Source organism: Canis aureus, chromosome 17 (assembly GCF_053574225.1).
Source record: "Canis aureus isolate CA01 chromosome 17, VMU_Caureus_v.1.0, whole genome shotgun sequence".
Classification (NCBI taxonomy): Eukaryota; Metazoa; Chordata; class Mammalia; order Carnivora; family Canidae; genus Canis; species Canis aureus.
The window spans coordinates 28,015,676-28,030,358 of NC_135627.1; the positions used below are offsets into that span (position 1 = coordinate 28,015,676).

General features: G+C 38.5%; 1 long non-coding RNA gene across 2 annotated transcripts; it reads left to right on the plus strand.

The window, feature by feature from the left end:
* Window positions 1–3,284: 3,284 nt before the first annotated feature.
* On the plus strand, window positions 3,285–14,407 carry LOC144287487 (uncharacterized). Of its 2 annotated transcripts, XR_013355272.1 has the most exons (6): window positions 3,285–3,520; window positions 4,400–4,713; window positions 7,049–7,109; window positions 8,210–8,271; window positions 11,705–11,974; window positions 14,183–14,407. It is a non-coding gene; the product is annotated as an uncharacterized LOC144287487 (long non-coding RNA). The 2 variants fall into 2 exon arrangements; XR_013355273.1 differs by lacking the exon at window positions 8,210–8,271.
* Window positions 14,408–14,683: the final 276 nt, after the last annotated feature.

Sequence of the window (14,683 nt, forward strand, 5' to 3'; positions counted from 1 at the left end):
TACACATCCTAGGACATCGTGCATTTGAAAGGCAAATTTTTTAATGTGAGAGGTTTATACAAAGGAAACAGAATTGGTTCTGTAAGAAAAAAGGTCAGGTGCAAGAAGAAATGGAGCCTGGTAAAACAATTAAGTTTAGGTGAGAAGAATCAAATAGTTTCTTCATGTTCTTAAAAGGATAATTTTCTTCAGAGGAAATTGCATAAATTCTTAGTCCCTCGAATTAGCAGAGAAATAGCCTTGCCAAAGTTCAGTGCTGGGAAACAAATGACATTTGGTTTGTTGTGAAGCTGTCTCACCTCTCCACAGCAAAAAAATGAGCCTGATTTGCAAACAGAATTCTTCTTTTATTGCCTTCCCAGCAAAATCTAATTACCTGGGAAACCAGAGGATTAAGTAATTGAGTTTTATCATGAGAAAATGGAAACCGGAAAGCAGCCATATAGAATGCCTAGCGTAGTAATACCAATGCAGGACCTTTTCACTTACCCACTTGGTCAGCAGTTCCCTGTTGGGCCTATGCCACATGCCAGGTTGTAAGCACCCTAGGCACTGAGGACTTAGTGCACAGGCCGATGCTGCCCATTTCCCTGTGGGACTTAGGTTCCATAGGTCAAGGTATTTAGCAAATTGTCATAGGAATAATATTTGTGACAGTCAGTGGTAAGAAGAGCAATCAAGGTGGGGGCCTTGCCTGTCTGGGTTTGGGGGGGGGAAATATGTGATTGAGATGTGAAGATTTGAAATTGAGTCAAAATCAAGGAGTTGAAGGATGAGAAGATGCTGGCAAGAACATTCCAAGCAAAGAGAATATCATTGTCAGTCGCCATAGCTGGAAGGAATGGGGTTTCTATGAAACTGGGAGAGGAGTGGTAATGAGAATATGAAAAGGAAGAAATAGAGACACAAGTGTATGAGGCTGGAGAAGAATGGAGGTCACATGTGAAAAGCCTGCCAGGCCATGCTAAGGGCTGTGGACTCTTTCCAAAGATAATTACAAGTTACTGGAAGCAGGGGAGTGACACAATCAGATGTGCAGTTTTAAAGATAACAAGCTTTTATGGAAGCAATTTGGTGGGGAGATAAGGAGGGAAAAGAGAAAAAAAATGTTTAGGGGCTATTGTATGCCAACATCTTGATCCAAGATGATGGTTATGGAGACAGGAAATGTAAAAAAGATTGTGATAAAGTGAGAAGGTTCTGTCAATGAGATAGTGACTGTCTTCATGCCTGTGTAATACAGAGCTGGATGAGAGAGAAGAGGAAGAGAGAGGTGGGGTCTATGAACCCTCCTCTGTGAAGTAAAGAAAAGGCTTCTGGGGGTGCCCGACTGGCTAAGTCAGAGGAGCTTGTGACTCTTGATCTCGGGGTTGTGAGTCCAAGCCCCATGTTGGATGTAGAGATTATTTAAAAATAAACAAATAAACTTTTAAAAAGATTTTTAAAAATACTTTTTTTCTGGATCACATACATACTTATACACTTGTACTAGTTTTCCTACTCTTTTTGTTCCCTTTCCCCCACTATTTTATGTGCAAGGTGGAATCTCTGGTTGGGGTCATGGCGAAACTGAGGGAGGAATGGATATTACTCAGGGAGTGTGGCCTGTGCTAGATATAGTAGCTGATAAGATTTGGGTTGTTTCCATTTTGGAAGGCAGTGGGTACATCCTCGGTTTTATATGGAATAATTTATTCTGTTACATGCAAACAATTTTCTCATTTAGAAGCGTAAGTTTAGAAAGAAGTATGTGTTGATTCTAAGCAGCCAAAGGGTTTATATTAATACAGACATATGTCACTTTTTTGGCTGCCCAGCATCTGACCTTCTTCTGTACATTTAGGAAATTTTATATCTTATAAATCTTGATGGAAGGCATATCCTACTGTAGAAGCAGAAGATGCCAGATACACAACCAACCCAGATGTTTTTGCAGCTAGTAACAGGCACATTTCCTATGCTGAGCCAATCAGAAGTACCCACCATTTTTATAAATCAAAAATCAAAAATGAAAAGAAGGAAGAGCTGAAAATATGCTCTGATGCTGGTAGGAGTGGCAGCATCGGTACCTGTTTCTCAGGGATGGGAGAACCAGAGGATTCCCCAGGAGCAGTATAGGAGGGATGCACATCAAGGCATAGTTCTCAGCACTAGAAACAATTGTATTTTCTGCAATCCAGTTATACAATGTGTTTTACGGTGTGGTTCTTGCTACCTGGAATCCAAACCTCTTAGTTTTACCTTCCTGGTGATTCTGAGACTCTTAATCCTTTCAGTTAATTCCTTTGCTCCCTTTGTATGTGGCCTTTAAACTAAAACCCTTAAGGGATACAATAATGCTTCACAACCCACTCATTGGATGGTTTAATAAATTGAAGAACATTCTCCAAATGTGGATGGTTAATATAGTGATCCATTACGTATTTCAGATGATCCATTTCTTTATCTGACCTATGTCTTCATTCAAGAGTCTCAGTTTTTATTATTTGCTGTGTTTTGTCACTTCTTTAAATTTATAAAAACAGATCCTTACCCCCAAATACACATGTGCTATTACAGACATTTAAGAAGATGATGGGTAGAGATTTGACTTCAAACTCCAAGGCAAAAAGTCTTTTAGCTGGCATCTCCTTGATATTCATGCCAACAGACATACTTGCACTCACACTGCTGACACAGAAACTAGCCCCTTACACCACCTGCCACAACCCAGAAGGCACATGACTTCAGAAGGAGCGTTAGCCAAAGGCAGCACAGGAGCAGCAGTGAAGGGAAAAGATTTAATGTTACCACAAGCCAAAATGGAGATGACCAAAAGTACATAATTCCAGGTTCCAATTCCCACACATTCCTCAAGTGATTCTCTTTTGGTATAATGAAAAATCTGCCAGGCAACTGGACACGTTCCTCTACCAGGAGTCTAGCAGGGACTGATAATCCTGCAAGCAATATCACAAAAGGGGTCGATGTCCCAGGGACTCCTCCAACCTGACCTTGCATCATTGATAATACTCATTCTCCTCTCCCTCTTAGCAGGGCAGACTCTGAATGGATTGGCAAAGATCCATTACAGAGTTCAGCTCTCTATTTTAAAAGGCAGCCTCTTATTCTTTGCTGCCAAATTTATTTCATTTTCTTCTGAACTATAGAAAGCTCCTGATAGTCCATTAGTTTTACCTCCAATGTCTACTCAGGGTCAGAATCCAAGACTCCACTCTGATGTCACAGTTAATGGCATTGACATTACTGGGGCTCAAGACAGAGACAAAAGGAATTGAGAACAAAGATTGCTGGCTAAGTGGGCCACCCTGCTGGAAGAAATACATATAAGAGTAGGAGCTTTGACTTTTTAATTCTATATCTAACCCTCTCATTCTAGGTGATTTCTGATTCTCTAGTTCCATGGCTTCAACTATGATCTGACAATACCAACTGCGTGTTTCCAGCAAGGATTTCACCCTTAAGCTCCAGAATCATATACCTGCCTGCTTACTTGACACATACACTTCAATTCTAACAGGTAGGTCAAGCTTAAAATGAACAAAACCAAAGCTTGATTACCCCAAGACCTTCCCCCAATCTGTTTATCCCCTAGTCATCCTCACCTCAGTCAATAGCAGCTCCATTCTACCAGTTGCTCAGTCCAAAAATTTAGAGTTATCTTTGATTTCTCTCTTATTCTTAAGCTTCACATCCAAAACTTCAAGAAATCCTGTCAATTCTGTCATTGAACTAGAGCCAAAATTTTACCAGTGCCCATCTCTCCCACCACCACCCTAGTGCAAACTGTCATCACTTCTCAGAGGACTAATTTCAGTAACTTCTTAATTGGTCTTTATGATTCAATTTGCACCCCACCCCCCAAGTCATTCAGTCTTCCCTTAACAAAGTTAAACCTCAAGATGTAGGTTCTTGCTGATGGAAACTCTCTTGTGGTTTTACGTATCACTCAGAATAAAATCTGAAGTTTTTCTCATGGTTCACAATGCTTTCTTTGCTATGGTCCTAATTTTCCTTACTCACTTCATGTCCTCCCATTCCCCTCTCTCCTTCTTCCCACTCCACACACTGGCCTTATTGCTTTTTCTTGTACATACCAGGCATCCTCCTACTTAACCTTCTTTGAGTGGCCCAAATGTCTCTGGATGGCTGCCACATTTCATCTTTCTGAAATGCCCACCTCCAAATTATAACCTGTAACTTCTCTTACTTATTTCAGGACCTTCCCTGACCCCTAGATTTTTAGTTTATGTGCTGCCAAAACAAGCACTCCTGGCCCCTACATAAAATTGTCTCTCCATTGAGTATCTTTGTACCACCTCATTATGCTCTATTTTCCTTCATCTCACTTACTTCCATGTTTTTTGCTTATGTGTTTATTTCCTGCTGTCTCCCACAGCTCTTACTCCACGTAAACAAATTCTGCTTATTTGGTTCACTGCTACATCTTAACACCTATGATAATGTCTATCTGTAATAAGCCCCTACTCTATATTATTGAATTAATAAAGAATGGAGATCCCAGAATGGAACCCTGAAGGAACGCTCATATTTGAGGATTTGGGGAATAATAATAAAAGAAGCTTGTAAAGAAAACTGAATAGTCTCCAAAGAAGACAAAAATAAACCGAAAGAGTTCAGTGGCCTCACTGAAGCCACAGGAAGTGACTATGTCCAGCTTGAGGAAGTGGTTAACACTTGAAAATGCTACAGGTAAGATACTAGTGAAGTGTGAGAAGAACAGAGAGAGACTATTAAAGAATCAGGGTGAAGCAAGGAAAGGGTTTCAAAAAAGATTTAATGATCAACCCTGTCAAACATTATTTAGGAATTATGTTACATCAAATGCTCATTGGGTTTAGAAAACAGAGATCTTTGTAACTTTAAAAGAGCAGTTTTGGTGAAGTAGTAAAAATAAGAATCTGACTGCAATGGTCAAAATAAGCTTCAAGGAAAGAGAGAAAGGACATAATGAGTACAGAAAATTTTCTGTAAAAAGTAACAGACGAGAAGGAGGTAGAGTAGGATGTATTGTCATGTGAGGCATTTCTTTTTTTAATGCAAATTTTATTACATCTTTGTATGCAAGTGAGAACAATCTTGTAAACAAAGAAAGTTAATTGTGTAGCAAAAAAGAGGGAATAGTAGAAATATTTTGAGTATTGGATTCCATTTCCCTTTGCCTACTCAGAGACATCATTCTTGTCTTTGTCCTTGTCCTTGTTTGAAGGCACGAAGGCACGTTTTTTAATTCACTAATAAATTCAAAATAATCCCACTCAAGCTTGTCATTTTGCTTTTAGTCTGCCTTTTCTCTTTTTACAATATATAAACAATTGTAAATCTTGTATACAAGAGATTATATTAATTTATAACTGGGTTTAGACACTAAGCATATACGAAGCCTGCTGATATTTTCAACTTAGAAAAAATTTTTAAAGAAATGTTAATTTAAAATAAATGCTCCCTATGACAATTTCATTGATTTCATGATCTGCTAAAAGGTCATAATTGAAAAACACCAATCCAGTGTCTGGCAATAAAAAGTGAGGGGCTGATGCAGAGTGAAAGACAAAAATCTTTGGAAATGTGAAGGTCAAGGATCTAAGACACCAGGGTGATGGAAATACACTCAGTAGAGGCATATTGAAATCACCAAGAGTTTGGCAGGATTAATGTTAACAAAAAAGAAGCAATGAGCCAAGTGCTAAATCTGGAAGAATTGAAGTGATGTGGCCCAAATGTCTCTGGATGGCTGCCACAAAGAGGCATGCTGGGCAGCAGAACTTACTTATGTCAGCTTCCATAGAATTGGGCATTCTCACTCTGTATACCATACCTGGGTCATCACATAAGTCCTATCACCTAATTATCAATTTTGTATTGATGGTTCAAAAAACACATCTCCAATGTTGCTCTGTCCTCTGAATCCCAGATTCACAGCCATCCGCTTAAATGACATCGTCACTGACTCTCCCACAAGCCCCCCAAATTAAATACTCCCAAAACTAAAGGAATCACTTCATCCTTCCTAACTGCTTGAGAAAGAAATCTCAATGCCAACCTTAATTTCTCTATCTCTCTCATCCCACACGTCCATAAATCACAAACCCTTTTTCATTCTAGCTCCTATATATCCCTCAGATCTGCCCATTTCTCCCCACTTTTCTGTCACAACTTTACTTCAGGAGCCCATAATTTCTTGCCTGGGTCTCTGCAGCAATTTCCGAGTACCTGTCTCCTCTCTTCCCCTGGTTTCCCTGAAGAAGATTGATTACAGATATCCACTTCTTGGGTGTTTCTTTCTGTCTTTATTATTATTGCCACCCAATTTTTCAGTATTCTCAATTTAAAAGAATTGCCCTATTGTGTGAAGCTTGGGGACAGCAAGACTCACTTCCCATCATAGCAACTGAATGAGGACAAATTTTTTCTCCTCATCTTCCAGGACCTAAGGCATGGGCATGTTTAGGGTTGCCAGTTTGACACTTGCACTTAGGACTTTGAATATGGAGTGAATAATGTGAAAGGACAGTTAGCTATGGCATTCAAAAATAGCACTGCCAGTGGAGCCGGAGGTGAGAATTGTACTTTTATCAGCAAGGCCAGTGCTAGCAGTAACACCCTAAACAAATTGTTATAACACATCCCATTGGCTGTGGCGCCTGCTGACTATACTCCATTGGTTTCCACACATTTTCTGAATCTGGTTCTCCAACTCTCCTGTTGATTCTATAAATATTCCCAAACCTGGGGATCCCTGGGTGGTGCAGTGGTTTAGCGCCTGCCTTTGGCCCAGGGCGCGATCCTGGAGACCCGGGATCGAATCCCACGTCCGGCTCCCGGTGCATGGAGCCTGCTTCTCCCTCTGCCTATGTCTCTGCCTCTATCTGTGTGTGTGTGTGTGTGTGTGTGTCTGTGTGTGTGTGTGTGACTATCATAAATAAATAAAAATTAAAAAAAAAAAACTTTAAAAAAATATTCCCAAACCTGTATGAAATATCCTTTTCTGCCTAAACTAGCCAATGTCATTTTCTATTGCTTACAGTGAAAATTCTGACCAGCACAGACCAGTTAAGAAGTTGCTGCAATAATTTAGGATAAAAGAGGTTAGTAGCCTGAATTAAAGCAAGGGTAAAGGATGATGGAATGTAGGGGAGAGAGTAGAAAAACATGAGTTAAAATTCATAGGAATTTATTGGATATTGGGATAAGGAAAAGAAAGTGTCCCTGAGGACGGTTTTTAGCCCGGGTAAATGAAGCGTTGTCAATACTTCCAAATACAACAAAAAATGGAGAAATAATAATGATAACGGAGTTAGGCAGATGGGAGAAGAGCAGATTTGTGGTGGTGGGAGTTAATTACTGTTTTATAAAAGTCGAGTTTGAGTTTTTAAGACGACATCATTGGAGTCATAGAGTAGACAGATGGATAGAAGTATGAATCTGTGGGAAAATGTCAAGGATAAAGATAGAGGATTGAAGTCACCAGGAACTGAAATCATAAGAGGAAATGAGATCACTCTGGAAGAGATCACAACATAAGAACAGTGGGTCGAAGATGGACATCTGGAGAATACCATCATTTAAGAGATGAGCTTAGGAAGAAGACTAGAAAATAAATCACATCATTCTGGACCACAGTTCCTTTCTTGATGAGATGGTAAGACTTTAATTACTTTTTCTGGTTTCCTTGGACACGTAGAGCCTCTTGAAAGTAATTTTCTTATCTTTGGCAGCTCCTTCTCAATGAACTATGATTTCAAATGATTATTTCCTACCTCAAGTTTCCAACCCAAGATCCAAGCCCTTCATTCTTAGCTGGCAATCTCTACTGCAAAGTTTGAAGAGTAAAAAACCCTTCTACATTTTAGGCAATTCTCTGAAAGAAGAATAACACTATGAGGAGACCAGCTATCTGTCACCAACACTCCCATATAGATCTCTTACATATGCAGGGGTTCTCCATTTTCCTTCAGGCCCACACAAACTGTTTGGGTTCCAAAGTAGCAGAGCCCTATTCCAGCCATCTAATTAGCTTCTACTTGACCAAAAAGGGACTTTACCACCTCCTACCTCAGCGTTTAACTTTTTTATCTTTATTACCCCATATTGAGCCAATATCATTGGTTAAAGATGAAGACTATGATGACATAAAAAATCGCCTACAGTTATGTAGCCTCCTTTCTATCTTTCTCTTGGTTTCCAGTAGCCTACTAGTATTTAACTGATGCCACAACACAGCCAGCTTCCACTGATGTACAGGGGATGGTAAGAAGGAAGATGAATCTGTGTTTAATTCCTCCCTCTTTCCCTTGGGGTGGAGGTAGGATGAAGTAGGGGGTTGTGTTCTATTAATGCATCATGGGTAGTTTTATGTGTTCAATTGACTGGAAATACTCAGATAGTAAATAAAACATTATTTCTGAGTGTATCTGTGAGGGTGTTTCTAGAATAGATTAGCAATTGAATCAGTGGACTGAATAAAGATCACCCTCACCAGTGTAAATGGATATCATCCAATCTGTTAAGGGCCTGAATAGAACAAAACAGTAGAGGTAGAACAAATTTGCTTCTGCTTGAGCTGGGATATCCATTTTCACTCCTAGTTGTCAGGTCTTTGGACTCACTGTGACTCACACCATTGCTCCCCACCCCCCTGCAGTTCTCAAGCCTTCAGGTTTGGACTGGGACTATACCACTGGCTTTCCTGGGCCTCCAGCTTGCAGATGGCAGATTATAGGGCTTCTTAGCCTCCATAATTGGCTCCCTGGCTCACGTGAGCCAACCCCTCATAACAAATCCCTTTCTAAGTATCTGTATATACCCTCTTGGTTCTGTTTCTCTGAAGAACCTTGACAAGGTTAATACAACCTTAATACAACAACCTTAATACAAGGCCCCAGATAGGACAAAGAATTCCTAACCAACACACCAGGAAAACATAAAACAAGTGATAACTCAAGCATAAATTCATATGATTGTGCTGAGATTCAGATAAAGCAAACACATATAAGAATACTGAGTTCAGAGTACTCAGAGATTCAAATCAAGTTTCAAGTTACAGAGGCAAGAGTTTTGGATAGAAATAAGACTGGGGAGGAGGATAGGGAGGAGTCCTGGGTATTGTCACAAACTAGGAAAATGTATATAATTTATGTAAGGATATATAGTAAGGTTCAACTTGCTTAAAAGTCAAGGAAATGGGAAATAGCATGAATGAAACTCTGGAAAATACAGGCAGAAGAGAAAGCTAAAGGATTGAGGAGAGGCTCTTTGAAAGTTTATATAAAAACATAAGTAATGAGAGAGGGACTTTAAGAAGGCCAAAAAAGAGAAGAAAGGAAGTTGGTATCAACTGACAGCAATGGAAAGAGAATGAATAAGTTAAGAGCTGATTTGGCTATTACTGCAAGCCAATTAAATCCTGTGAATAGCTATTTCTGTACAATGATGAGGATGGAAAGCTGAAACCAGGGGGTTGTCAAGTAAATAAGAGAAGAAGAATTGCAGAGACCAAGCAAACACTACATTTTCAACTACTGTAGTGATAAAAGAAAAATAATGAAATGATGGTTAGAAGTAAGCAGACACAAAGGGAGATTTGTTTCGTTTCTATTCTTTTATATCCAGAAAGAGATTTGTCCTTTGAATATGTTTTTCTGTTATGTGACAAATATGATATCCGACTTGAAACACCTAAACAAAAAAAGGAATTTACTGACTCTTTAAGCAAAATGATCCAGAAGTAGGGTTAGTTTCAGAAATGGTTTGATGAGAAGTTCCTTTTTCTCTGGGAAGAACTAGTGAGAGTCAGTAGTGGGGTCAGCTTCCCTGGAGCCTCATGATTTGCCCAATTAGAGATCGTTAGTGAGATGAGGGAAAAGTTGGCATTAGACTCAGGGAGAAAACCAAAGGTGGGATCTCTGAGTGGCTCAGCGGGTTTAGCGCCTGCTTTTGGCCCAGAGCATGATCCTGGAGTCCTGGGATCGAGTCCCACGTCAGGCTCCCTGCATGGAGCCTGCTTCTCCCTCTGCCTGTGTCTCTGCCTCTCTTGCTCTCTGTGTCTCTCGTAAATAAGTAAATAAAATCTTTTAAAAAAAAAAAAAAAAAGAAAACCAAAGGTGATTCCACTCTAGTGCACACCTTTCCTTATAATATTCAGCATCCAAACATACCTTTCAGTCAAGATACACACTTCCAAAAATGCCTGTGCCTATGTGAAATATACTCCCCCTGCCGCCCCCAACAGAGTGAACTCAAAATCCTTTCCAGTTACTGTAGCTAGGACAAGCCCAAATACAATCTCCTCCAAGAACACCTGTGGTAGCTAAAATAATTACAGCAAAATCTCCCACTTGAGAAAAAGAAGAATTGAAATCAACAGTGCTCTCTAGACATTTCTAAATGGAATGGTTCCTAGGAAAACTTTCTGCGGGGAATTTCCTTGTTCATCCCCCACCCCCACTGCAACATCAAACACAGACAACAGTATGGCTGCTGTGTCTGAGCTAACTACTTTCTGATAGTGTGAATTTGGAGTCTAGGGTTGAGCAGAAAGTTGGCTATTTTTAGCTGGGTTTGGTTAGATTTTTAGGGGAAATACTGCTGTCATAGGAAATTAAGAAATATTCTTATCTGTTTGTTTCTAGTATATATCAGGGCATACTAGTTAAAGCCACAGATGTTATCTAGTAAGAGTTACTAAACCCAGACTTGGATCTAGAAATTCCTGTCTCCGACTAGGCCAGTACTGGTTGCTACCATACTTCTAGCCCTCAGTATAATGGTTTCTACCCCAAATCGTATGGCTGACAAGGCAAATATAATGCCCCCCCACCCCCCATAGCTGTATCCCAAGTACTTCACCAAAACAGGAGTGATTTTTACCCTTTGACAGTGAAGCCTCAATTGAGGAGGCAGGAAGAAGATTGGAAAATCAGTCCCCTCCTGTACCCTATATTAACCTCAGCTCAAGGCCAGAAATTAGTTATTCGAACTCTACAAAAAAAAAAAAAAAAACAGGTAACCAGACTCTAAGTCATTTTTTTATAACAGTCTACAGACTGAAGACCCTCCTTATCAAACCTATTTTTTCTCCTCCCAACTTTCAGAGGCCTAATTTCAGAAGCAGATCCCATTGTCATAGATTACTGAATGTTAAAAGCCTTCAACACACTTCAGCATTCCAACCTTTCTTATGTGATCTGTATCCCAAAGCCGTAGTTTGGAAAGTTCCTTTGTAACTACAGATAGAAAGCCAACTCAACAACATAAGACAGAGCATTTCTCTCTTTACTCCTTCCTTGGTTCAGACCAGCTCCACAGTTTTTACTCACAACACCTGATTTTCTATGGCTAAGGTCAAGATTAGTTCAAGCTCGGTAAGACTCATATGTTGCAACAATAAAGGTTTGGGTTGGTTGGTTGATTTTTGTATGGTTATCTCTTGCATTTAAAAAGGTCCAGAGACTGTAGAGTTTTAGTTAATTTTTGATCACGTCCCCATTCCTTTGCCTCTCTCTTGAGTCTAACTCATTTCTGTGCAAGAACTCTAGCCCTGGCTGGCTGGTTACAGTAATAAAATATATGTAAGTTTCACATCTGCCTATCACAGAGACCTTGAATTCCCACAGCATTCCCTGGAATTCGACTGGATCTGTGATTGTCACAAGTCTATTACTCAACTAATCTCTCGTTCCAGGAGGACAACATGAGCTGAATAAGCAAACCTCAGCAACATTCTCCAGGACTGATTTCTTGCACTCAAAGGCTCATAGATTCTCAAAATCTGAAATTGGAAGCTGGAAGTTGTAAAAAAACTACAAATTCGGGGAACAATTAAGTAATGCCACTATAATATTCAAGAAAGCAAAATTGAACACATAGGAAAATAGAATTTGTTCAAAGAAGGAAGATCCTGTCATTGAAATAAGAGATAAATCAAAAGTTAAATGGGAGAGATTATCTTTAGGTAAGAGAAAGGCACCTCATATTGCAGCACATTAATTAATAATGCTGATTGTATTTTACATGAAGAATTCCCACTGCCTGCATGTCTAAAGCCAACCTGTCTTGCCTGTAAACAGATTTATCTTGAGTTTTATTTCAGCTGAAATTTTTATTAAGATAAATGTAGATTCACATGCAGTTATATTTATATAAATTTATTTATATTCTATAAATTATATATTTATAAATATATATTATATATATTTATAAATAAAATATAAATACATAAATAAATCACAGAGACATGTGGTGTACACTTTACCCTATTCCATTAATGGTGACATTTTTATAAAAACTATAGTACAATATAGTAAATAAAATATTTACATTAATATAACCCACCACCTCTCTTGGATTTTGAAACCAATTTGAACGATCAAAATCAATTTGAATGTAACTGATTCCTACTTCAGAAGAGAAGAGCATAAAGTTAACTTGAGGAAGTTTTTGACAGCCTTTATCACTTTTGAGGAAAGATGGTCTTCAGATAACCAAGTATATTGGGAAAAATGAGAAACAAGGAGGTTGTGGTGAATCATAATGAAAAAAATCAGTATTTTTCAGGAAAATATTTGCATACATAGTAGTATATATTAAGACACTAATGATATATATATATATATATATATATATATATCTCAATACATTGAGTGCTTTTCTAGTAATAAGCCTGAGAAAATGTGATAAAAGCAATTATAATAGCATTTCAGAATGCGTTGGCTCTAAATCAAGGTGATTAAAACAGATTATTTCCAAGTTTTTGTTATTTGTAGTTACTTATAATCACTTTGCCTTGCTTAAAATTTGTTTAATCATGCAGTCCAAATTCATTAAAAATAGCATTGTATTTTAGCAACGAAATAAATGCAAAGAGTGAAACAAAAACTCTACAACGAACGAGGTTTGGGAAAACAATCTTTTTAAAAAGAATGTAGCAATTGACAAATGACATTTTTCATTGAATGTAGCAGTAGCATTCTGCAGAAAGTTTTATGTTGCTTCATCAAAGAATATGAATGCATCCATAGAAATGTACAGTCTAGGGCTTCAACAGAATTTTTAAATAAAATATCTTTTAACAGTATTTGTAACAAAAAAGTTATAATTTATTAATTTGACACTCTCACAATTTTGTATCTTTAAAATCCATTTCTAAATTAATTCTATTGAATCAAAAGTATTTATCAAAACCTATTATGTGACTAGGTATGACCTATTGAGACCTGTTATATAGCTCTGCCCTAGATTCTGGGAATCTATTGGAAAACAAAACAAACACAGTTCTGTTCATTAACTTGCATGTAAGAAAAAAAGCAAAAAGTTTTAGGGAAAAATAAAAATTTTCTCCCTAAAATTTCTCAAATATGAAAGAATATTTGAGCAAAATTTTATGCCTATTAGGAGATAATCTTCTGTTGCTATTATTTGTTTCTCTGAAAGGTTAACTCCCATGCCACCAAGGTTCACGAGGCTCTTTACAGCACATGTCATCGCCTCAAAGCTTGCTCCATGAGATTTTGGTGATTTTTAGAAAGTCTCAGAACAGCAGCCTTTCTAAGGAGAAGTTTCAGTTGAATCCTGGAATCGCTCTGCTTTTCCAACATCTATCTGGCATGTTGTTGAACCAAAAGTGACGGTCAAGCTTTTCCTGTAGTTTCTCTCCCAAAATCATTTAGGAAAAATAACAGATTTAACTGACATATAAAGAGAAGAAGATATATAAGAGGTTTTATAAGCAAAGCATCCATTCAAACTAAATACTGCATTCAGATTTTAAAGACCTTTAGCTAATATAATGGCTGTGATTTTTTTCCTCATAGGCCTTTTGATTCAATGTGGGACTCCAGCCTAAACCATCTCCTTGCCTTTCCTTCCTCATCTGGCCCTTTCTTTTCTTTATTCAACCCTCTGTGTAACCCCTGGTGTTTTTCACTCTCTTTAGCCTCCTATCCAAACTCAATTATAGGCCTGCCTTTGCATAATCCAAATTTATCAAATCCCCCATTGTCCTGCTCCTCTAAAATATGATCATGGCCCTAAACAGCAAATTTGCCCCTCCACTATTCCATCATGAGTATGTTTATAGGGAGAGAGATCTGTAGTTAACATGAAACAGTTGCTTGATTATACTTCCAGGTAAAACAAGTGAAAATATGTCTCATATTTCTAGGAAGAGGCATCAGCTGACTGAGGCAGAGGCAGTGGAGAGTGGACATTTCTCTCTGTTAAGAGATCTCAAAAGAAAGGCATCAGATAACAGTAAAACAAGTTGAAATTTGTCTTCATCATTATCCCTGCCACTCTACTGTTTTTTGGACACTGTGTGCCTCAAGTGGAAAGTAGGACTAGAAAAGCATCAGTGATTCTGGCTGGCAGCCCTTGTAAGTGTGGGAGGTGGAGACATAACGGCCCCATACCACCTCAGAAGAGAGTAAGTGCGGTATGAGGGGGGATGGTGATAGTAAGACTCGTGCCTAAGCCAGCACTGGGCTTGGTTGCAAATAACAGATAACCCAACAAACAATAACTAAAGGGAGGCTTGAATGTGTCTCAGATAATAAGAATCCTGCTGCCCTAGGAATCAGGATGTCACTTTTTCTCTTCTGTGGTTTTTTAGCATACAACTTTCATCCTCGTGGTCGTGTGAAAACTGCTCAGTCTCTCAGCATTG